This window comes from Camelus bactrianus, chromosome 4, assembly GCF_048773025.1.
Source record: "Camelus bactrianus isolate YW-2024 breed Bactrian camel chromosome 4, ASM4877302v1, whole genome shotgun sequence".
Lineage (NCBI taxonomy): Eukaryota > Metazoa > Chordata > Mammalia > Artiodactyla > Camelidae > Camelus > Camelus bactrianus.
In genome coordinates this window covers 97232216-97257704 of record NC_133542.1, presented here as the reverse complement: position 1 = coordinate 97257704, position 25489 = coordinate 97232216, and the positions used below count along the sequence as shown (strand labels likewise).

The window sequence follows — 25489 nt, the reverse complement described above, 5'->3', positions numbered from 1 at the left end:
TTCTGAACTTAATAAAAATGTTCAGTGTTCATGTCCCCAAGCATTCATGAAAATCAGCGGAAACAACTTCCCAGGGAACACCATATCAAAAGGAATTTTGTCCGTGTTTTGTGGATCATGGGAAGGGGGGCAAGCTAGTTGGAAAGAAAATAAACAGGATGCTGATCCACGACATATATTTTTGGAAGTGCTCTCCAGTTGAAGCCTTCCTCTTTATATGTGCAGAAAGCCTCCTTCACTGAAGACATTCTCCCATAACTCTGCCTTATATGGACCCAGCATTGTAAAGAACATTGTTATCCTAGAAACAATACCCACAAATGCTTAGTGGTAAAGATGCTGAGAGCAGATGAATTTTTGACTCCAATTACAGAAAGCTGTATTGAAATAAGGATTTAGCACCATGATATAATCACTGAGCTCTAGTCAAACAAACCTCTCTCTTTCTCCTTCCCTCCCCTTTTCCTCACTTGGCCTTCTCTCTGCCTCCCCAGAGATATTAAGCAGCTACTCTATACAGGTAAAATTCCCAAAATGAACACACAACCTTTATATGTGTTGTTAAAATCACTAAGCCAAGAAGGAAAAAAAAAATGCAGGCCCTTCAATGTGTATATGGAAATAAAATAGGTGGAGGAAGAAAGTGAAAAGCAACTGGGAGAGACAAGAAATGCAATTATATTAAAAAGAAAACAAAATTGGGGCAGATATAGGTTAAAAATGCTAGTTTCCTTTAATGTTGATTATACTGGAAATCCATCCCTTCTAAACACTGCTTTCCTAATATTCAGCAAATTTCTGATGCTGTACAATTTTCACACTGAAAATGCTTTTCAGATTCATTAAAACTATTTTATCTCCATGTTCTAATATTGTGATAGACTTTCACCTTAAAATAAATATATATCTGTTTAGCTATCTCCTAATTTTCAATTGTTGAGGAATACATTCTGCTTTTTACTTAAAAAGAAAAAAAAGACCTATGGAATCAAATAAGAGAATTTTGAATTTCCTTTCATTGTGCTCTAGAGTGATGTTTCCTTGCATGAAAAATTTAGAGTCCATCAATAGATTCTTTATTATTTTCCTGCTTTCTCAACTGTTTTGCAGGCATGGAGTCATCAGCTTTCCCTACTTGCAAAAAAATGATATTTGTAATTTATGATCTATTTATGGTCACCTTTCAGTTTTTTAAATAACATTAGAAAAAACACATTTAAATCTACATTTGAATCTAAATCAGATGTCATCGCAAAGGAAACTATATGTGGAATTGATTATACACATGAAGCTATTTTAGCAGAAACCAACCAGATCTGTACTGTGCTGTGGTACTGTGAATGCAGCTGTCCAACTCTGTGTTAGCATGCATGGTCTGTCTGAGTGCAAATACAAGTATAAGTGAAGAGCTTGAGATCAGCTCAAAAAATAAAGTGAAATTAAAGGAGTGATTTGCAGAAGAAGTATTTGAACATAATGTTTTAGGACCAATCTCATTTTTAATAAGGTGAAGAAAATTTAAAAAAAAAAAACTAGAGAAAGAAAATGTTTTTGCCATGTGATCTCAACACCCAATTCCCTCCATATAAACAAGCTGTGGCAAGGGTGATTGGCCCTAGTATTCTCAGCATGATGCACTTGAGATAAAAACTGTCCTGTAACTGGAGGCTGGTTGCAATACAGAGTCCCCCAACTCTCAGATATACTCATCTGGAATTTAGCCTCCTCTGGAGAGATGAGAAGTACGGGCAGACTGCCCCTCCTGGGGAGATACTGTAGCCCTTGACTATGAGGAGAGGGAGCTCTGTGTTCTTGGCTGCTCCTGTCTGGATTGGATTTTCTGTCACACTGTGTGCAAGGTGGGGAAAGTTGGGGGGAGAGAGAGAGAAATTTGCAATTCAAATGCTACTGTCTCTTGCAATTCATACTGAGGTGTAGTAGAATTTCCTGAGTAAATGCTTCTTCATTTGCTGTATGTCCTGGGGACAATTTCCAAATAATTTTTTACTTTTTAAAATACTTCTCACTCATTATACTTGTTTTGCTGGAGAGTGGGCCACAGAGATCTTCATGCCCAATTCCAGAAGTGGAACTCTACAGCTCATGTAATTTAAGTGTTCAAAATAAAAGGTAGCCTGCAAATTATTTAATCACTGTATGTCACTGATAGTAGATCAGCTGCCCTAGGAATTTAACAATTGACAAAATTTTAAACCAGTGAAGAAGCAAAAACTATAATCTGGTTCTCAATTCTTTGAAGTTATACAAAACAGAAAATCATGCCCCTTAAAAACTGTAAGTTTGTAAGGAAGATTTTTGTATTGTTAACTGAAATAAACAGTCTTTATTTAGAGAATGACAGAGGGAGAGTCCAATATAGACTAAATATTTAGTCTAAAGATTAACAGGGACATAATCTGATTATTGAGTATACTAATCCCCTACGTGATATTCGCTCTCGCTCACATTACTATTTTATAATTGCTGTTAATGTTTTTTTTAGTAAGAGAATAATTCTAATTTTGTTTTTTCCAAAGAGAGTTGTTTCTGAAATACAGCAATTTATGAAATGGATTGTTACAAAGAAACACTATGCAACTTGTTTTCAATCATCTCCAAAAAGTCTTCAAATAGAACGAACAAAAATTTCTGAAAGACAATAAATCTTTCATCAAGAGAAAGATAACACTAACAGCAGTAAAAGTCATTACAGTTGTAAACTCCTGGCTGTGTAAATGGACTAGGCACATGGTAGATAAATAGAGACGTTGATGTAACTCTATGTACAGATTAGTGATTCTCAACTTAGGGTGACTTTATCTCCTGGGAGATGTTTTTCAGTTAGGTAGAGTTCAGGAAGGCTACTATATATTCTGCAAATCACAGAGCATCCCCTCACAACACAAAACAATTGTGACATGGTTGAGAAATCTTGCTATTGATAATTATAAGTACAAAGCAGAGGTCCCATTATAACACTGCTATACATTTATTCAACTCACATTTATTTCATATGTAGATGGATCAAGCACTGTCCTAGGCTTTTGGAAATTCAGTGGTGAATAAGAATCTGTCATGAAAATTCTCATTAAATTCACAATTTCGTAGAGAAAACCCTGTAGAAAAGCACCTGTGGGGAATCTGAGTAAGAATCGGAGAGAGCAGAACAAAGACTTTAAAGCTCTTCAGTGACTTCTACTGGAACTTCGATTCAGTTTTATGATCACCTCAGGTCAAGAACTATGGGCTTAAATTTCAATCTTCCATGTCACAAGATATTAAAGAAGAGAAAGCAGTCTCGTTTTGAGCCAAAGTTTTGTTCACTGAACAATGCAAAATTTTTAATCTAGATAGACGATCAGAAGATCAAGCACAGAGAACTTAGTTTCTACATTTAACAAGTAATTTTATTTTCACAATGAATAGAGAAGCATCTTAAGGAGATTTAATGGAGGAAGGGGAATCACATACAGATTTTGGTTCAACAATGTGTTAGAAGTGAAGTATGATTCTGACAGAGCAAAGGGTTTTCAATTTCTCTTAGACCTCTGACCTCATCCTTAGGGATGTATTTAGAAACAGGGATGAAATAAGAGTTAGTAAGAACAATACAAGCTATTTCTCTGTAATGCCTGGGGACTACTTGGTGGCAGTGGCAGTAGTCTCAGAAATGGGTCTAAGACATTCAGTAGCAGTACAGGTAAGAGCAGCGATTGTACTCAGGTGTAAGTTGTGACAACAGCATGGTTTTAAATTTTTGCCTCTACAACTGATAAAGATACACCTCTGGCAGGTTAGAGAAGGAGATAAGAAAGCCATCGGATGATCTGCAGTAGATGAGGAATTCTGTAATGACTCCAGGATTCAGAGGAGAAATGGAATTTCTACGGAAGAGCTAAGGTAAACAACCAAAATACTCTTTTCCAACTATTATTGTAGTCTTGTTTTACTTCCTGACTCAAGCAGTGTGAGAAACATTTAAAAAAGTTTTTTTCCTCCTCCAGTGTATCCCCTTTCAAAAGAACAAACACCCATTTAAAAAAAAAACAAAAAACTGAGCTTATGACATGAGTGCGTTTTGGCACAATTAAATCAGTAATAAAAATTTTCTCCTACAAAGAAAAGGGAAGTCCATTGACTCCTATATTATATCCATTATAACACCAAGAGTGAAAATAGGATAAAAGTAAAAGAATAGCATTTGCCTGCCTGGAGATCATACTCTGTAGATGAGCAAAGATATTACTGTTCCTTTCTTAGAGTTTTTTGCTTTTCAGTCTTGCCAACGTAGGATTGATATTTTCATTAAAAATTACAAGCTTCCTCCCAAATGCACATCAAAAGCAACATTCAGTATCATTATCATGGATTCTATCGCTATGGGCAGCCATTCTGTATTCCCTAAACATGCAAGGAACCTGAATCTAGGGTCAGTAGATAAAAGAAAGTATGACAGACCATGTTGTTTTAGATTTTATATTTTCCCTAACAATCTAATAAAATAGAAGATGAATAGGAGAAATTACTAAATGGGTAGCAGAAAAAGAAAATGGTAGCAGTAAATCTCTATCACTTTATCAACTGATTTAAACGAAGGGCTTTTAAGAGACTATCTAAAATTTAGATGTGAAATTACAATAATGTGCAAAATGGGGAGGAGAGAGGGAACATACTTGTTGATTTTTATAAAAAATGAAATTTCAACTGGGGAAGTCCAAATTCATTATATCCTTGGAGAATTGTGTTTTCTTAATATAAATGTGAGGGAAGGAAGCAAAGAAACACTCTTCAAATCTTATGTTTTGCTGATGTGATGGAGGAATAAAACTGAACACATTTTTGTTCTGATCCCAACTAGCTATTATTCCAATAATTGTTTAATGTGACATTAAAAATACATCATTAAAGTAAAGAAAACACTTCCGCACTGTGAGTAGAAAGCACTTACACTGAACACTTAATACTGAAAAAATTACCACTAAGAATAAAATTTACTTCTGGCTGCCTAACTGGAAATATAAAAAGAGAAAGAAAGTCTACTAAAATTTCATTCATGAATGAAAAGTTGCTTATTAGTTTATGAAGATAGTTCTTCAAATTTTTATTCACACTCAATTCTTAGCTAATTTATCTGGGAGAAGTTTTTATAAGGACTATTGGATAATATGAAGGATAATCTTTCATAACCATTTTAAAAAAGACGAAGACTTATTTATTTTCTAATTTTTTGTATGAATCACAAAGATAAAGTTAGTCATGTCAACTCATGGTTTATGGAAGCTATTTCTAAGTTGTACAAAAATGTATCTGAGGCAAGAACTTTCTGGTTTTCCATTCCCAAGGTAAATGGAGAATGAATTCAGGATAAATAATGGATCTGACATAAAATTCAGTTACGTAGGACTGCGAATGATTAACATGTCTTTCAGCACTAATATTCCTTACATCAATTGCCTTAGTCAAATTTTTTAGGGTTAAGTTATGACAAAATTTTGAAACTGACATGTTTGCTAATGACCTGAAGTAGAGATTCCTTATTAATTGGTTGGAAACAAAGTCACATGGTGCAGGTGATACCACCAATTTTTTTTTTTTTTTGAAGAATCTAAATGTTTGGCTCCTAATTTGCAGGGAGTGCCAAGCCTTTTCTAACAGCTGTAATTCTGTTTCAGTACACATGCAAGTTGAGCTCACGAAATTGTGAATTACATAGCAGAGATGAGATGAACTTATTTGCAAAGATTTTGAGACATAGCCTCTGGACTGATTCTTAAAACTGCCACTGAATGATTAGTTTTTATTGTATTGAACAACTAGAGTGAGTATCTTAGCTTGGAATCCCTTAAAATGGACCCAGAAACAAGTACTCAGGTACAGTTTTAAGAAAACATGACATGAGAAAGAAGGAAGGAGTAAAAGCTCATACAAGGGTGCATTATCAAGTTCATTGCTGTAGGCTTTAACTCTAAATTCCCTCTGGACATTTGAAGAGTCAGAACACCTCTCAGAATGTTCCATTTAAAATTAGAGATGCTGAAATTCTTATGCAAAGCCCCTGTTACCCATTGTTTGAGGACTGCCTCCCAGGGGCATCTTCACCTCTGTATTTCTAGGCAACTCGTATGGCCAAATCCAGCCAGTTTTTGCAAGGGTAGCCTGCTGGAAGATGCAGGGTGCTTAAATTTGCACAACAGCAGTTCAAGATGAGCAGATTAAAAACAGAGATGGGTAGAGTAATGTGATGCAGGCAAGAGAGGCATGTTCACAGTGAGTTTTGGAGATAACATATATAAGCTAGCTTTTTTTTTTCCAATCATCCCAACTGGATGCTAATCAGTACCTGCTGAACAGGAAGGCTTGTGGGTATTTGTCTGCTTTGATACTATTCCTTTTAATAGTTGCAAATGTTTTTGAAGGTCCTGAAATGTGATACTAAGATGAAGTCACCAGTGTGAACAAAAAACATTGCCAGTCATATCAGTAAACAAAGAATGCTGTGGCCATCAAATCATCAGCTGCTACTTCCACGCCCTCCCCCCGCCCTCCCAGTGAGCAGAGGGAATTGAGGATGCAGAAAGGCGGGCCGTCCAGCCTCTGCTGCCACCCACAACGGTGCCCCCCCAGAGGGAACTCAGGATGGGAAAGAGCAGGAAGCTGGCTCTAGATGGCTAAGGTGCACATGAAAGGGATGCTTTCAGTGAGCCCAGAGCTTTGCACCTTCCTGTACGTAGAAAAGCACTAAATTCCTTAACTTGAGATACCTGGTTTATGTTAATTAACAGTTATCTTTCGATGTTCCAACTACCTGGTCTTTGTTGCAAAAACTCGTATATCTTGGTTTCTCCCTTGCCACTTTGGAGCAGTCCCTCAGAAAGCTCTGAGAAGCTGTCAGCCCAGGCATAAATCCTCAGAAATGTTGACTAAAGAAAACATAACTTACATATGTGTATATTATAGACATGTATATGTGTGCATATATACACAATGACATAACTATTCTCTTAGAAGTATTTATATGTCATCCTGTTACCTAAATATGGGTTTGCAATACAAAGTTACCAAATTAATCCCTGTCCTAGATTTAGCAATGGGTCACAACATCATGCAAACAGCTCCTCTGGGACTTTGTCACCTAAAGCATGCAAAATATATTAAATTGATTAGATGAAAAGAAAAGTTGCCATGGCCACTCACGTGGGTAGCAGGTCAGGAAAACTGGATTCGGAGAACAGAGACCAAGCAGTAGAAGGTAATCTATTACGTGGGTTCCACTGACAGCTAAGTGTCTGCGGGTGTGCTTCTCAGCCCTTGGACTCTTCTGCTGGAAATGGACTCCCTCAAACCTGTTTTGTTCTCTGTAGAGCAGGCACTACTGGTCTCTTTCCACATTGCAACTTTTCAATGTATCTTGGGTCTGGGCTGAGCAGTCACGTGAAATTCATGAACTCAACCTTTATGGAATCATCTAATGCTGCAATTGGAAGGAATTTTAGAGGTCAGCAAATCTAGTCCTTGTAAGATGTGATGCATCATTTACTATTTATTGACTGTTTGCCTGCAAGCAAATACCCTAAGGATGTTCTCTCTGGCCGTCTTTCTGGGATCCAAGAAACAGTTTCCAATCTGAGGGCCATAATAAGACTATGTGAAAAGAAAACTTGATGGCCATATTGCTGATGTTTAAATCCTGGCTCTGAATTGATGTCTCTGTGATTTTGGACTAGTTAATTGAGTCATGGAGATGCAGATAGAGATTAAAGGTTTTTTACAGTGTTTCTTGGCACTCTGTAATGCTCAATGAATTTAAATTACTATTTTCATCAAACTCTGCCCAACTTAATACTTCCTCTTTCTCACAGCTGTCTCTCCTAGCAAGCACTCAGTATTCTTTTATATCATCTCACCCAGGAAAAAAGAGGATATTAATAAATGCTTGTTCTCCTTTGCCTACTGTTTAGGAAAAATATAAAAGGTATCTTATCAGTTAAAGCTGGCTTGCTGGAAGTCGTATATGACCATAGAACAACTTTATCTGTGAACCCCAGAGATCAGTATGTTGTAACACAGCACACCTCAGAGGCACTCCACGTTATCATTATCGAAAACTTTAAATAATTTTATCATCACTTCCAATTTTTATATGTTCTACAACACTGCAAATTTGTGTAAATGGTGAAATTCTAACATAGAATCAATGAACCTGATATTATACAATTGCACACCACTTTAAATGGAGCTGTTTTAGTTAAAATAGGAAGCCAGCAGGAGCAGGTACCATCTATATTTCATTCATTGCTATGTAAAGCGTAGAGTATTTGTGCACGGTAGGTTCTAAATAAATATAGTTGATTGAGTGATCTATTTAGTTATTAAGAGATAAAACATAACATTTGTAATAATTAAACATTAATAGAATCAGTAAATGTACATTTTACTAAAGCAAGAGAACTGACACAAGCAGGATAAATTGCTACTGCCACCAGAATGCAGATACTACGAAAGCCGATGCATTCCTAAAAATAACCATATTAAAGTTTTAGTGGGAAAATCATGCTTAATACTCGCTACACATGGTGTTTGCTAAATAATGTGCATGTTTTAATTTCTAACTAGTTTATGTCTTCTTAGTGAGTACCCACATGCTGTGTATTTTCTAAGCTATACATTTTTAACAATGGCTATATGAACATCAACATATCTTCAGCTAACAGCAAATGGAATATTTTTTCAATATTCTCATCTTAATGACAGCTTCCAGTATACATACTTATTTGATCATGTGAATTTTGTCCTTTCTTTGGTGGATATGATGTATCACATTGATTGATTTGCATATGTTGAAACATCCTTGTGTCCCTGGGATGAATCCAACTTCATCATCGTGTATGATCTTTTACACGTGTTGTTGGATTTTGTTTACTAATATTTTGTTGAGAAGTTTTGCATCTATGTTCATCACGATATTGGCCTGTAATTTTCTTTTTTGGCAGTATCTTTGGATTTGGTGTCAAGTAATGGTGGCTTCAGAGAATGAGTTTGGGAGAGTTCCCTCTTCTTCAGTCTTTTGGTAGAGTTTGAGAAAGATCGGTATGAGTTCTTTCTATTTGAAACTTAACCAAGAGACAGATTCTATTTGTCTATCATACAAAGTTGAGTAAATTATTTTAACTTTTTTGAACAGCTCAATTTTCTCCTCAATGTCTTAAACTCAAAACTGGCCTGGTTAGAAGTTTTTACAGTGAGTTACTTATAGAGACATAGCAACTTTTATTCTCTATAAATGATTAACTGACAGATTTCTTTATCCATGCTTCTTTTAAAATTTTACTCTTTTATTATACTTACATAGTTCAGTGTGCTAAAGTATCCTTGCATAATTCAAGAACTTACCATAATATGAGAGACCATAAATCAGGATTACACACCTTTATGCTGTTTATAAATATAAAATTCTTGGTTGTTTTCACATTAATATATTTAGACATTCACTATTCTATTTGATTGTGATAAACATTATACAGTGAAAGAGATATAGATACATATTTAATCTGTACAAATATATACATGCAAAACCCACAGATGCGATTTCTTTCTTAGAACCAAAGAAGACAACATTTACGAAAACCTTGAATTCTGTTTCTTTTAAATAAAATAGACCTGAATTGTTATTGCTTTCTCTGAGTCTACATTTTCCTAGATGCATTTTACTCCTCTGGTTCATTCTGAGCTAATAACTACTTTACGAGCCCCCAGTAATTCTGCCACTTCACATGGTCTGTATCCACAGGGTCATAATTCTTCTATCACATTCTTACTCTGTCCTCTTCTATCTTAATTTCTCTTCATATTTCTTTGAGTTTTAATTGGAATACTCAATCTCATTACTTGGAGGTATAAGAAAAATATCATATTTGTATATTCTCTAATTTATACTGTGAGTTTTTCAAGAACAGCCTCTTTCATAGACTTCTTTGTACTCAGCCTTGTCATCATATCAAAGCCCAGGAACTGTAATGTAGGTGGTGCAGAAATTCTATGTGAGAGACGATGGCATCCTGTATACAATTCTACTGGGATTATTCTGACCTTTCAAAACTATGTTTCTATTCTTTGTTTTTGAAGGATGAAAATAATACATATTATAATCATTGTAATTTTTAACATAAAACCTATATAAAGGAGAAAGTAAAATTCATCAATAGTCCCCTTCAAGCTCCTCACTTCCCAAGACAGTTAAGTTTAATAGTTTGAAATAAAATTCTTCCAGATATTTTTTTCCCACCTAAAATAATTTTATACAGAAATTTGTTTTACACAGTGTGTGAGCCTGGGTTGGGGTGAAGGATCCTTGGGTGATCAGTTTAGCTGTCTGCTCTTTCCTGCAGTAAGAACTATGCTCTTGGCTACTGTGTCCTCCCTGCCTCCCTGAGCCCAAGCCCGGATGCCAGATACAAAGGGCTGGCACGGAGAAAGGCTTAGATGCTATCCTAAGCTGAACACAGGTGAGGAGTGTTGCATAATCAAAGCCTAAGTAAATATAGGTAATAAGACACTTGCATTGACTAAATCTTGCAAGAAAAAGTATTTACATTTCTCTTTGGTATTTTAGTTTCTCAGAAAGGAAATGCACAATGATTAGTTTTGCTAGAGCAGGCAGATAGCTAGATATGAGTAGAGAATGGGGGACACAGACCAAATGGCAGGAATTGGGCAGAAAGGAGGGGCACAGGCCAAATGCAGGAAACCACACATCATGTGAGCAGCAGGGGTCCTTGGGCAGAGAAAGAAAAGCAGGAACCTTGGGGCTGGTAAGGGATCATGCCTTTTGGGATGACAAGTGGCCTGGAGAAGAACAAAGGTGAGAAAAGGCAAGAATTTCTAGTGTCCTAATGTAACCTTTTGTTCATTATGCCCTCATTTCAATAAAATTAGCCTTGCAGATCAGAAGTACCCATCATGCACTGTTGCCATGACACTTTCAATCCAGACTAAATAAGGACAAAAATCCCTCCTCCCTATGGGAAGGTGGAGTTGGGATGATAATCAGGGAATACTACCCTCAAACCCGTTCCTCCCCTATGAATATTCCGCCCATTCATTTTTACACCCTATGTAACTAACTTGCTAAAGAAACTCGGGGCAGCCGCTCACCTGAGCCTGCCCGCTCTCCCCTGAGAGTGTACTATCCATCCTTTAATAAATCCTCACTTTACCTTTTTTAACCTCTAAGTCTTGTCTCTGAATTCTTTCTGGGATGGGATAAGAACCTGGAACACCAGTTGCATCTATTGGCAACATCTTAAAATAAGAGTTTCATATCCTGAGAGAATATCAAATTGTCCTTATATGTAGACCATTAAGAGTATTTTATTTGTCACATACATATATTTTTTTCATGATTTTTCCCTATCAAGACCTCTTCAACAAAGTCTTGATTTTAATATAATAATAGTACATACACTGAATACCATGTAGATTTTTAAATATACTGCTCTAGTTTCAAAATCAATTACTGGTTTTATTAAAGTAATTTCAGTTAATTATACGGCAACTGTGCTGATCATTTAAAGTCTTTATAGCTCAAATATTAGCAATCATTAACTTCTTTACACAGACTAGCTGTCCAATTTTATATAATTTACATGCATATTTGACTCTCTAACATCTTTGCAATATTGAAGTTGATTTTTAATATAAAATGGAAAAAGTCATTAAATTTTTAAAAGCCTATAACATTTTCAAGAAATGCTTAAACCATTACTTAAAGAGAAGAAAGCTATTTACTCTATACCTCTAATTTCCATAGTAAATAATTTTAAATGTGAAATTTATTATCTGAATACAAGATGTTCCCTGAATATGTGCTGAAATACAACATGTATTTTGTACTTTGGTTTCCCTGATATTAAATATTTGTGTTTTAACTGTGCTGCTTTGTTGAATACTATTTATATCCTAGTGCATGGCAGATATTAGAAAGAAGTCTTTGAAATGACTTTAGGAATAACCTTTAGAACAATGCACAAAAGAGAAAAATATTTAAATAAATTTTGGAATGAAAAATCCTCATTTTTCTAGTATAATTTTACTTGAATATATTCACAATGACAATTGTGTCTGCTAAAAACATTTTGTAATTTATAAAGAGAAAGTAATATACTTTTACCAAAAAGCACATTAAATGTCTCCTTAAAAAAATTTCATTAAAAACTCATATATTAAAACTCTTTACTCAAGATACATTCCTATACTAATAATTAAAAAGATTTGATCATGCAACATCTAAAATCTAATATTTCCTGGTTATTCTCAAAACCTATTTGCGGAAGTTCTAGGGTCTAAGAATTCAGTATTAACATTTTCCTCTGCAGCCCTCGCATTTTCCAGCCTTTCTCTTTATCCCTACCTAGACATATCTAATAAGACAAAGTTAACTTCCTGCACCATCTACCCAAACAGATTGGTTTCATTCAGGAAGTCCCATTAACGTATAGAGCAGGAAACCCACATAGTATAACTCATGAAATACTGAGCTTCACTGAATTCCTACAAAGGTCTTCTTTGGAAACACGTATCAAGAATCGTAGTTACTCATATTATTTCAAGAAAATAAAACAAAAAGTAAAATATTTGTCAAACTGCTTGATGTGTACTACCTTGTCTTTACCATGAGGGTTAAAGCCACAATACAGATTAAGAATTAACTCAGTTTTAAAGAAAAACAAAACAAAACAAACAAAAAAATTTCTGAATCCAACAAGTGTAAAATGACTTAGTGAAAACCACATGATACTTTAAAGCAGAGAATGAAATCAAATCCTAGTTCTGCTTTATCCTAAAGCTTACATTCTTTTTGAGATGCTATAGTACTTTCCAAAAATAGGCTAAAAATTATTTAGCCTAAAGACGATTCATCACATACATTTTACAGATGACCACATTTATGATGTTTGTTGACTTCTTTTTAACCCTTAGTCTTTTTTCCCTTTGGTCCCACTCTGGACAAGCTGATGCAAGAGCCAGCACACACCTTCTCCTTTGGAGCAGGTGGGAAATTTAAATCTCACACACCTCCTGACTGGGTGTCAGAACATTCCCCTGGTTACACCTTTTAATAGCTATAAACCCATCCCCTCTGCTTTGCCCAAGCCACCTCTTACCTGTTTGCACAAACTGATTTCCCCAGGTGTCCCTGGTATGAGGACCTTCTGTCAGATTCTCTTGGTGGGTGATGTGTCATCAGCTTCAACATCTGAATGCAGATTGGGGTTGGGGGGAGGTCCATGCTGCAAAATAACAAAATATTTATAACTCTATAAAGGAGTTTACAGGTCAGTTCTCAACCAAAGTAACAATATTACTCACAGATTCTAAGGAAAATATCCAATACATAACTGGTTTGTTACAGATAGCTGAGATATATCAATATAAACCAAAGGTAAAAGTTTAGAAACTAATCATTTGATCCTTGACCCATTTTCCTATTTTATAACCTCACTGGACACTTCTGTGAATGAGATAATTGGTAGTAATCAAATACTATTCATTTTAAAATACTCTTTGTATCTAATATGTAACAAGCATCTAATAAATGCTATTTGAATAATAAATTAACAGACACTATTGATTATTCTGCTTACATTTATTCTTAATAAAATTGATATACATTGTAGAGGCCTATTTATGTAAGAATCATCAAATCAGACTGACCATGTTCATACTGTTTCAGATTTTCATGATATAAAAAATAACACTTTCTAAAAAGAGTAGAATAAATGCTGTATATATTCACAGTCTAAAAAATCTGCATCCATGTGGAATTACCATTTAAAATAAGGGCAAAATTTAACAAAGAATGTCAGAGTTTATGTCAATAGAACTTTGATAATGATTTTTATGCTCCAAAATTAACATGGACCCACCAGTTAAAATAATTAGATACCTTAATTAGTTATACTATTAATGAATTCTGATCCTCTACTAAGAAATTGATTGAGAGTAACAGCATTTTCTTTAAATTCTAACTCTAAAACAAACAAACAAATGCACAAACTGGAAGAATTAATCATTTTCTGTCAATGTTTTCTAATTTTCCATTGATGAAAATGAAATAAAGGAATGTGTTATAACACAGCTTATATACAGATCTCTTTGGAGTTTCATGCATTGGCACAGACTTTCTGTCTTCAGGGAACATTGCATTTTTTAAAACTATCTCTGAACAACCTAAATGTCCTCGACAGATGACTGGATAAAGAAGTTGTGGTATATTTATACAATGGAATACTACTCAGCCATAAAAAATGATAAAATAATGCCATTTGCAGCAACATGGATGGACCTGGAGATTGTCATTCTAAGACAAACAAGCCAGAAAGAGAAAGAAAAATACCATATGATATCACTTACACTTGGGATCTTTAAAGAAAAAAAAAAAGACAAACTTATTCACAAAACAGAAACAGACTCACAGACATAGAAAACAAACTTATGGTTACCAGTGGGGTAATGGGGTGGGAAGGGAAAAATTGGGAGTTCGAGATTTGCAGGTACTAATACACATAAAATAGATAAACAACAAGTTCCTACTGTATAGCACAGGGAAAGATATTCAATATATTATAGTAACTTATGTTGAAAAATATGAAGATGAAAATATATATGTTCATGTATGACTGAAGCATTATGCTGTACACTGGAAATTGACACAACACTGTAAACTGACTATACTACAATAAAAAAAATTAAAAAAATAAAACTCTCTCTGCTGCAAATATTAATCGGTATAATGCCCCTGTTAAATCACTCTGCAGTAAGATTAAACTTACACATGTTTTCAAGTTAATCCACTGTTACTGAGATAACCAAAACTCTTTAAAAATCATAATTTTCTGTTCTTTTCATATCTCCTGTTCAAGACACATATTGTCTGCCCAAAGAAATGGAGAGGATGGAAATCCCTTGTGATCTATTTAATATATAGCTCTTAGGAAGCTAATATAGAAATTAAAGTTCTCATGCAAAAAATATATTAGAAATATGTGGAGAAACAAAAAAAAAAAGTGTTACTTCTTAACATATTTATGTGATCCCAAAAACAGTATGAAAGAGACTTTCTAGTTTGAAGGTGTATTTGCTAATATGGAAGGAGTGAAACTCACAAAAGTCCATTAAGTCATACCCTTTTGTCTGAATGTTGCAACATGTAAACAACTCAAGATAAAATGAATTTGAAATTAATAGAGAGGGAAAACAGAATTATGGAAAAAAAGAGAGAATGGGTTTTTTATTTGTTTAAGGTGTGGCAATCATTGGCTTCTGACATTTGCATGGTGCTGGTCCTAGAATATTTAACATTATGCTACTTGATTCAAGATTCTTTGTTATCAGGTTCTCTTGCCAGCACTGAAGTTCTGGAAGTACAAACATAATATCTTTTTAACCAAGATTCATGGGCCCAGGAGTCAATACTTTTTAGCAAGAGACATGAACTTAAGTGTCAGTTCCTCAGATTTTTAGTGCAGAGTTTGTGTTAACAGGATCTGATGAGGCTCTTTCCAGTAAGATAAAAAAAGGAGTCTTAAATCAGTTACTTCCAATTTTTAGCTAAAGGTCACACAAGGAGTCCATACTTTATCCTTGAGAAAAACTTTTTGTACTTGTTAGTAATAAATCTGGCTTCAGTGACTTAAGACTTTATAATAATACATTAGATGATTGTGAAAGCTTTGAAGTGTCTTTGTTCTCTCAGTTTTCATTGCTGATGATGGATGATAAGGACAAAGATGTTTGTAGATGGTGAGCAGCATCGGATAAAGCATTGACACTGATAGTTATTTATGTTATTCTGAAAGCAAACATAAGGGTTCCAGATTAGAATCAGACTATTATTAATTACAGCAATGACCACATCAGTTTTCCATACCCCACTCTCAGAAAGATGCAATGAGAGGCCGATGGTTAGCCACCCATACAAAAAAGTGGTTTTCTTATACTACAGGAGAGGAATCTGAAATTCTGAGTTTACAAAGTGACTGATATACAGTTACACTCCTCTCCCACTTGAGAGACAGAGAAACTGTACCTCCTTAATGAAAACAAATCTCCGAGGCAAGAAGAAGAAGGTCCCTAGTTTACAACCATTTTGAATGTGAATGTAAAGGAACAGCCCAGGGATCCAGCCCCTGTGAAATGCAAACCCACACCTCTGTGCAAAGTGCACTGAAAACGTGAAAGAGCAAATGCTTCCAGAGGACAAAAGGACACAGTGTCTATTTTTAGCATGTCAATTTCCATTGTTCAGGAGGCCAGAACCCTGCAGGAACACTGAAAAATCCAAGGAGGACTACTTTCCCAGTGTCTTGCAAAGCTTTTTATAAAATGTAAAATCATACAGTGAATGCCTTTGTTAGCAGATAGAGAGATTCCCAAATTAGAGAGCCCACCAAAAGTGTGGGTCCTTGCCCACCAGTTGAGGAGGAATTCTCAGCAGAAGCAGAAAGACAAAGTGAAAGACACCTTTATTGCTCAAAAGAGAAAAGGGAAAGAAAGTGTTTGAGTGGGGGAAAAGAGAAGAGAAGTGCTCCAGTGGGGAACTGTTAGCCCAGGTAGCTAACAGGATGAGAGAGCTACATCTCCAGGGAGGGGCACCGGGGCTTTTCCTGGAGACTTCTCCCCTCATGTCCTCCTTCCAGGTGTGTTGGAGTCAATCACTTTTTCCAGTCCTTATGCAGGATATTCTGGCTGTTGTCATGGCAACTGTCAACTGTCCTGGTGCTGGTGGGTGTGTCATTTAGTATGCTAATGAATTATAATGAGGCTCAAGGTCTACTGGAAGTCAAATCCTCTGCCATATTGGGCCTAGTTGGTTCTCACCAGTTTCTGTTTTTTTCTTTTTTGCAGCTTTCTCCTGTGACTTAGATAGGAGTAATTTGTTTCTATTCAAGGGAGGGACAGGGGTATGATCCTGGAGGCAACAGCCTTGAATTTCTAACAGAGAAATTCAAGAGATTACTGAAGGGGAGGCTAAGGAAGAGATCTGGTCATCACACAGTTTACCTTTTTCCCTCTGGTAGCAAGTATAGTGTCTGTAAAACATCTCAGGAATGTGCATCTGATAATGAATCTGTGACTTTATTGTCCTAATCATCAACTGCTTGAGCCTGCTCTTTTATGACTCAGAGAGGCCTGGGAAATTTCATCTTTTCTAAAAACAAGAGGCAGAGGTTTGGGGGGGAGGGGGTGTGTGCCCTGCAGGGTCCTGCTAGGTCTCCCCATTGGTATTGGATATTTAAATTAGATAACCCAAATTGGACACACAGTATTAAAATTGTGAGTTTGTGTTTTTTTAAGTTATGTTTAGATAGTCATCTTTTTGTTGAGCAAAGCTGCTAGCCATCCAGAAAACGGACAAACAATAATAAGAATGTGTACCTGTTCATTTAAATGGCACAACTATACAAATTCCATTTGCTGGTGTTCAAACACCTATGTCCCATTTTCATAGATATTTGCCAGAATTATGAGGTCAGCAGACAGGACATGTACTAGAGACAGTTTCAGGAATTTTGGCCAAAATTGTCCAACAAATACTGATTTAAGATTGCAGCCAAATTTCTGTTATGGGGAAAACTGAACAGTTTGGGCCAATTAATTATGTTGGCTGATTTGATCACACTGGAAGCAGGTATAAGAGAGTTTATTTAACACTGCTATGGCCCAGTTTTGAGGTCCTGGCTCAGTTTCCCTTTCTGAACAGCTAATTAAGTTCACATTCCCCAATGATTCACCTTACTGGGTCTCATACTTCAGGCCACAGTATACCTTCCTTGGATTAGATACCATAAAATGAATGATAGTCAATTTGCCCGAGAGCCATCCAAATTATTTAATGAGCCAATCCCCAGGGAACTCATGAAATCTAGCTAATGTCACCCTACTTGGCCAATATAAGCTGTCCCCTGAATTCCAACTTGCTGTTATCTTATCCCCAGGTTGACCTTTGTAAGGCCCTCAGTGAAGGCCTTCTCTCACTCAGCCTTTCATCTCTCTTGAGTGTCAGTATGTTGTGCCCACCATCAAAAGAATCTTCAAATTTTACGAAACTGAAGGTAGAATCCTCATTTTAGGAATGACATTCAATTAATTTATAAGAATGTAAATGATTATTCCTGAATGAAAAAATACACAAAGAAAATTGTAAAAAATCTCCAAGGCTTTTGATTAATAATATAAATCAATCAAATGATATGGCATATATTATAAATTGATATATCGTGAATTATACTGGACTGACAGGTGTCCTAAAATCTGTAAACAAGTATTAATTGGCAAATAGTACCTAGTCTTTGGGTTTCAGCATAAATCCTAACATGAGAAGGCTACTTATGCATATAAATTATGACAATGGAACTTTATAGGTTTGGAAAACAAATAATTCTCACAATTATGAGTTGATTAAATTTTGGAGAATTTCATACAAGCTTCATTCCTCATATGAATAATTTTTAATCTTTCTTTTTATAAGGAGATAGAATACAATTTGTGTTAACTGGGTCATTCCAGCAAAGTTCACATTCATATAATTATTATTATAGATAATGTTATGTTATGTTAACTTTCATCTTAACCCACTCATTTATGTTAACTTTCATCTTAACCCAAGTAACTAACTTTTGCTTCCTACAAACACATACACAGTGAAAACTAATCACAGATCCATAAACTCTTCATCTTTATGAGCAGATATTTTTATATAACCTTCAGAAATTCTACTGTCAAAAAAAAAAGGCACCAAAACATAACAGTATACAGAAGCATTTTCACATTCTATATGGAAAAAAAAAAAGGTAAATTAAAATTATGTTTAATGATCAAAGCTTCTATTTTTGCTTGCTTTGAAATTACCCAGGAAACCAAAGATTATTTATTAACACATTTTAATATTAGCCTAAGGTCTAAAATTTACTTTGGAACTTGGAAATTGTAATTAAAGTCAATATATTAATCCCTCATTATTCCTAGAATTATTAGAATTTATGGGTTTTAACGTTTTGAGATAACCTAATAATTACAAACTAACTTAAGTGCCATTTATATATTTGAAATCTGAAACTTTTGTGGGAACAGTGATAGCTTCTTTGACTCATAAACCAATGTTTATTTCTAAAAGTTTAAATCATGAGATGCTTAGAAATAATCTTGCATAGAGTATTTTCTTGGCATTAATTTACAAAGTAATACTTGGAAGAAGACATATGCATTAGTTAACTTGTGTTATTCACACACTTAATAGGACTACTACGTGTTCTTATTTTAATACAATTTATAAGCTTATGTGTTTATAAAACTGAATTTTAAAGACTTCTTAAATCATATTTATGCTTTCTTCTTCATTTCGTGGAACTAAAGCTCATCTTTTCCCTTTTATGTTGAGCAAGGCCATTACTCAACTACTTTCCCAAGTTGCAGGTTTTATTTTTCTTTTTTGTATATATAAGCTCATATATCTTAAGCAAAATAAATTCAGTTTAGTAATTTTTCTTTAGTTTCTTTTTATAGATGGCAATTGCTGTGTATTAGACTAGATATTTTTATAGTGAACATATAATAATAATTTTCTTCATCAATTCATTTCCAAAAGTTCCCAATAGAGGGGATAAAGTAAAAGAGAAAAAAATAAAATAAAAAGGAGAATTTGAAGAAGCCAGTTTAATCGATGTGGGAAATTATTATTGTCAAAAGCTATGTATCGGCCTTCTGCATGAAGGAAAGAAATATTAGATGCAGAAAAGTCTTCTGAGACACACGTACACGAGCTTTTATAAATCATTTAAATAAAGTGAACTTTCATAAATGTTCTATCTTTCGGACGAAGAATCTAGACTCTCTCTTCCTTTTTGTGCTAAATTGTCTCCAAAGTGAAAAATTTTATTTATGTCAAAAGTTCCTCAAAGTGATCATTGTAATTCCAGATTGTCCTTTATGAAATCCTTTCAAAAATTAATTTTTTTGTGCTTTGGCACCCATACAAATGGGCAGATGGAAACTGGCTTCATGGCAAACTTATCAAATGATGGTTGCCCTTTGCTTTTTTATTGGTGAAAAACAAACATCACTCATTAAGAGTCCTCCCAAAATCAAAGCCAACGCTGAACTCTTATGTACCTCATAGAAAGTCTTAGAAATTTTAAAACTGAAATATAGAAATTGTATAGAATTACTCTCTAATTATACCACATTAAAAACTATAAAGAAATTGCAAAGGTAGAAATGAAAAAATCTAACAATGTGGCAGTTTACTCAATTAACTAAGCAATACCTTGATAAAAGAAGTAATCAAAATTCAATTGCCAAATAATAAAATCTATGAGATATGACAAGTGTACAGAGAGGAAATTAACCACCTTAAAACTCACCATTACTCACAAAAGCAAAGAATGAAAATAATAAAGGCGATATTCAATTTGATGACATACAGAACAAAAAAAAATTTAAAAAGCTACAAAGATTAGAATTCATTAGAAATAGAAATTTTTCAATGAAAAATAAAAGTACACGAGAACTCTGATACATCTACGGAGAGATTCTTGAAAAAGTATAACCTAACAGTGGTATAAAAACAGAAATTTGAAAAAGATTCTGTCAACGTGAAAACTGCACTGGCTATAGTTGAACCATCTAGAGTGACCTAATCCAAGGCTGTTCAAATGAGGAAGAGAATGGGTTCCAGACTCAGTTCTGCTGTTAAGAGATGAAGTGGAGAGGATTTTAGGCTGCCTCTGTGTGTCAGCTTCATCTTAGCAGGAAAAGTAAATATTCCCTGATCTTTGTGATTGGAGGCAGTTTTGTAACTTGGAATCAGGCCCTTACTCTTCCACAGGGACTGTGAGACAGGCTGCTTTCATCCTTGTTGATGATGTTTCACTGGGATGGGTCCTGGCCCTTGAGAATCACAATCCTGGGTTTTAAAACTGGCAACAGACTTTTAAATGAATTATAGCTCAAGGAGCAGGGTATGAACTTGCAGTTACAAACTTCCTAATGTAAGTGGTCTAAGAAAAGGGAGGTCAGGTGGCTAGAGTAAGAAGGATCCTATCTAAGTCTAGTTAAACTAAGCAGAATATTAAGGGTCAGTTGGTCAGTACTCCAGGACCCCATGTTTCCACAAGTCATTATTTTTGAAATTGAACATAACACAACACATACTAATAATGTTATCACATGATAACTAAATTGTTCCATAGCACAGAAAAAGGAAGAACACGTCCAACTTTTTAACTGCAGCATAACCCTCATACCTAAACATTACAAAGTAAGTACCAAATGAAAATTACCAGCCAGTCTGGTTTCTGAGTATTTACACACAAATACACACACACACACACACACACACAAAAACTAAATTTAACATGAATGGATTCATTCCAGCTGACATTTAAAAAAAAAATATTGAAAGAGCTGGGCTGTGTATCGGCAGGGGTTGTACCAGGAAAGAGAGGATACACTTAAAATGGATTAATTGAAAACAGTTAAGTGAAGGCACTGTTTACAAAGGTTTGAGCAGAGTTAAGAGATTAATACAGATAGTGCAACTCCTAGGGAATGAACAACAGTGGCAAAGGGGTAGGCGATCTCACAGAGATACAAGGAAATATATTACATGTAATCTCGAAGGGACAAGGGAGGTGGGATCCCGATTTAACGGAGTCTGGTAAAAACTAGGGCCATGGACCACTAGATAAACCTTAGGACCAGAAAGAAATGCACGCTTCGCCAGGTCTGCAGCCACGTTTAAAAGGAGATGCGGGAATTACCGTCTCCAGTTCTCCTCACCTCCCGCTCGAAGTCCTTCTGAGTGTGCGTCCCACTGGTCAAACACAACAGGAAGCCAGAGGGCAAAGGAGCCTTCCAGAGTAGACAGCAGGGCAGAGAGGGCTGGTGTACTGAGATCGGGGAGGGGGAGAGCAAAGATTGTATCCCAATTTCAAATGAGCTCCAAGATCAGGAGACGTGCTACATGTTATTGAACCTAAGACTAAACTGTTTGGAAGATGCCATTAAGTGGCACTAACAAGTAAGAAATGCTGGCAACTGAATTAGAATACTTCCTAATCTGACTTTTTAAAAATTGTACTGATTTAAAATATTTTAGATTAGATAAAAATGTTATATCACTCTTGGCAACAAAAACATGCAAAGCTAGCCGAGATATTCTGAAACTGCCACTTATTCACTCTGATTATTTGAAATCACTTGACTCAGCTTCCCTATGCCCTGCCACCTGTACCGTCAAGAACATTAATGAGGTGACCTTTCTTAAAAGAATGCCTGACCACCATCCTCAGGAGGCTCCTCCAAGCCACAGACACTCATTTTACAAATTTTGATGCTGGTACTTGAACCATTGTACCAAAAGGTACCAATGGAAAGTTTCCAGACACCTTTCCAGATTCATTTTCTTTCTTCAAATGACCCATGGGTAGAGTTTGAGAGAAAAGAAATAAAAATCTTCTCTCCTTGTGAAATTAGTATTATTTTGAATCACTGTCACATACAAATGAACCTGTATTATACTACACCAAGACATCATGTTAAATAAGGTGGGCCACATTAAGAGGATTATATAGGATTCCAAGGGAAAAAAAAGTATTTAAAAATGTACTAAGGATATAATAGAAATTACAAAAAAATTGAGACATCTGTTACTTCAATAAGTAAACTTGAAGAAAAGCACTATGTATATTTTTAAATCCACATTTTTTTTCCTGTATGTAATGAGGTTTATTATGTATGTTTTATGGAGAAGAAATTATGATGCCTGACTACTGAGTCCAGGAAACCTGCAGAGGTCACCAAAAAGACAATCATGCTGCACATTTCTACAGCTCTGAGAGTGAAGAGAGTGAGGGCAGAGCAGCTGTGGGATTCCCTGCCAAGAGGCAAAAATCAGGCAGAACCCCAGCATGTCACTCTGACACGGTTTTTCTCTCGCTTACTTTTTTTTTTCTCCCAGGCTGGAAAACTGCTAGGAAGTCAGAGGGAATGCTCAGAGTGTTAATTAGGGGCAGGAAAATGCTCTTCAATGGCTTCTCTTTGGTAGTTTCTAAATATGAAATTAAAAGCCTCCCCCCCTAGAGGAAGGAGTTGCTGCACAAAAACAGCCTGCCAAAGGGCTCTGGATCCCAGACACGGTGAATCTAGGATCAAATGTTCACTTTGTGGGCTTTTCCTTACAGCAGAGCGCTCCGGCTGAGTTAAATGTTTGTCTGCCTCCTACTGGAGTCTGGGGAGAATAATGAGACAATGTATGTATGTGCCTAAATTAATTTTATAGCAGCCTTTCTCCCATTGATTGATTAGTTAAAGTCAACAAGGAAATAGGAAATACTCAAGTGAATTGAGGTGCTGTTTACTTCCATTTCTTGCTCTGCACTATACTGGCATCTAAAATATGTCATGTTAATGTTAGGCAATGCTTCAAGATTGAGTTTTATCAAGGAAGACTGTTTCTGTGGGAGGCAGGTCTTACCTGAGTGTCAAAGAAGAATAGAGATTCATGTTTGTTTGTTTTTTAATTAACTCATCCTTAGAATTCTTAGCTACTTCAGTTTAAAACCCACTTACAATATATGTGCATAGATAAATAGATGCAGATATACAACTTTGTATTTAATGCATCTCATGCAACAAGCTTTTGCTAAGGGGACAAGCAGGATAAACTGCAGTCTCATCCACTATGGTAAATAGTAGACATTGTGACAAAAAGCAGGACCCTGCAGGGCCCTCCCAAGTACCAAAGTTCCTATGCGCCCTCCATTTCTTTTTTCTAATAAAAGGCTTTAGTCTTCTAGAACTTTCCTGAGTTCCAAAGAGCAGACTTGGGCAGTTACTAATTAGGGAAATGAGGGACTGCAGAAACAAAGGAAAAGCAAACAAGAAAAAAAAATAACAAGAATTCAGCAATAAAACAGAGTCCTAGTTCCTCCTCAAGGGATGCACAGAACAGTCTGACAGGTGTCTTTGAGTTGTTTTTCAGGAATTCAGATCCTCCCCCTACAAAGACACTGCCACCCCCAACATACACACACACACACAGTGGAGAATGGTGATTATGTGCTGAGCACAAACACTAGACGCTAGGCTGGTTGGAAGCAGAAGATTAATGATTGAGAGTCCTGAAACATCACTGTCTTCCCTCACCGTCAACCAATCAGAAGAAAGCCATGCACCCTGCAGCCCCTAACCCCCAAATGCTACCTTTAAAAGCACCTCTCTGAAAGCCATCTGGGAGTTTGGGTCTCTTGAGCATGAGCTGCCCATACTCCTTTCTGGGCACCCTGCAAATAAAAGCTGTACTTTTCCTTCACCACAACCTGATGTCAGTAAACTGGATTTGCAATGCTGTAGGTGAGCAGATCCAAGTTTGGTTCAGTAACAGTAGTGACTAGGAAAGCAGCTCCTCCCTGTGTGGCTAGACTTTAGCAGCACTGAACACAACAGAACACCGAGAATGGGAAAGGTAGCCTAAACATTATGCTTTCCTAGGCTCCCTTCCACGTTTGGCCTGCTTCTGCTCACACGGAAGTACTTCCAGACATTTTTTTTTTTTATATTTAGACTTTCTAATTGTTTTTGCCAAGAGGATTAGCTCAGCACTGGTTAACTCAAAATTATCAGAAATGGAAATTTTGTATTTTTAATCTCCCCAGGTGTTTCTAATGTATACTGAGAACTTTGATCTAGCCAAAGATGACCTATTAGCTTCTAATTATACTCTGTTAATTTGATTATGAGTTGAGTTTTCATTGATAGCTACCATTAGCATAATAAATGATAGTAAAATACCTCTCTAGCATTTGTCCAAATTTTCTATCCAACTGGTAATGTCTATTAAACAAGAGACTTTTCTTGGTATGTGACTTCTTGGTATGTTACTTTTGGCCTGTAAACAACTGCAACTCTCAACATTCTGTGGCTGCTTGTGAAATCTGGGCCAGTTTTACTCACAGGAGCTTATTCACCTTCGTGTCTTTCATAAGGAAGTGGCATAATGCAGTATGTCAGTGCATCACCTCGGGAAGGCAGAAATCACTTCTGAGATCTTAACCTGCAATCTTTGTTCACAAAAGCAGGTATTAATTCCCAGTTCATTACACAACTGGATGAACCAGCAGGCATTACATGTCCCTCAACATTTAAATAAAATGCTGTTCATCTCTGATTGGATTAAACATTATAATTTCCCTAACAATTCTTCTATTTCATGATTGTTTCATGGACCTATGAAAATTAGAGACTATATGACCTGACTTTTCTTATTCTTTCAATCAATAATTCATCCTCAATATTTTTACATACCAGGTATAAAATATATTCACATTTTATGGCAAGACAGGAAAAATTCAAACATAAAAAATGTTATCTGCACCTTGGACTCCTCCCTCCCCTCTGCTGTGCACTGTGTACCTACATGACGCACTGAACAACT

The 25489-nt window shown here is 35.7% G+C and overlaps 1 long non-coding RNA gene across 2 annotated transcripts in view; it reads right to left on the bottom strand.

Moving 5' to 3' along the window:
• The window catches only part of LOC141577559 (uncharacterized), a 545046-nt gene that overhangs the window by 182577 nt on the left and 336980 nt on the right, over nt 1-25489 (bottom strand). For both annotated transcript variants that reach the window (XR_012506813.1, XR_012506814.1), the window contains exon 3: nt 13161-13286. This is a non-coding gene — a long non-coding RNA (uncharacterized LOC141577559). The remainder of the gene's footprint in view (nt 1-13160; nt 13287-25489) is intronic.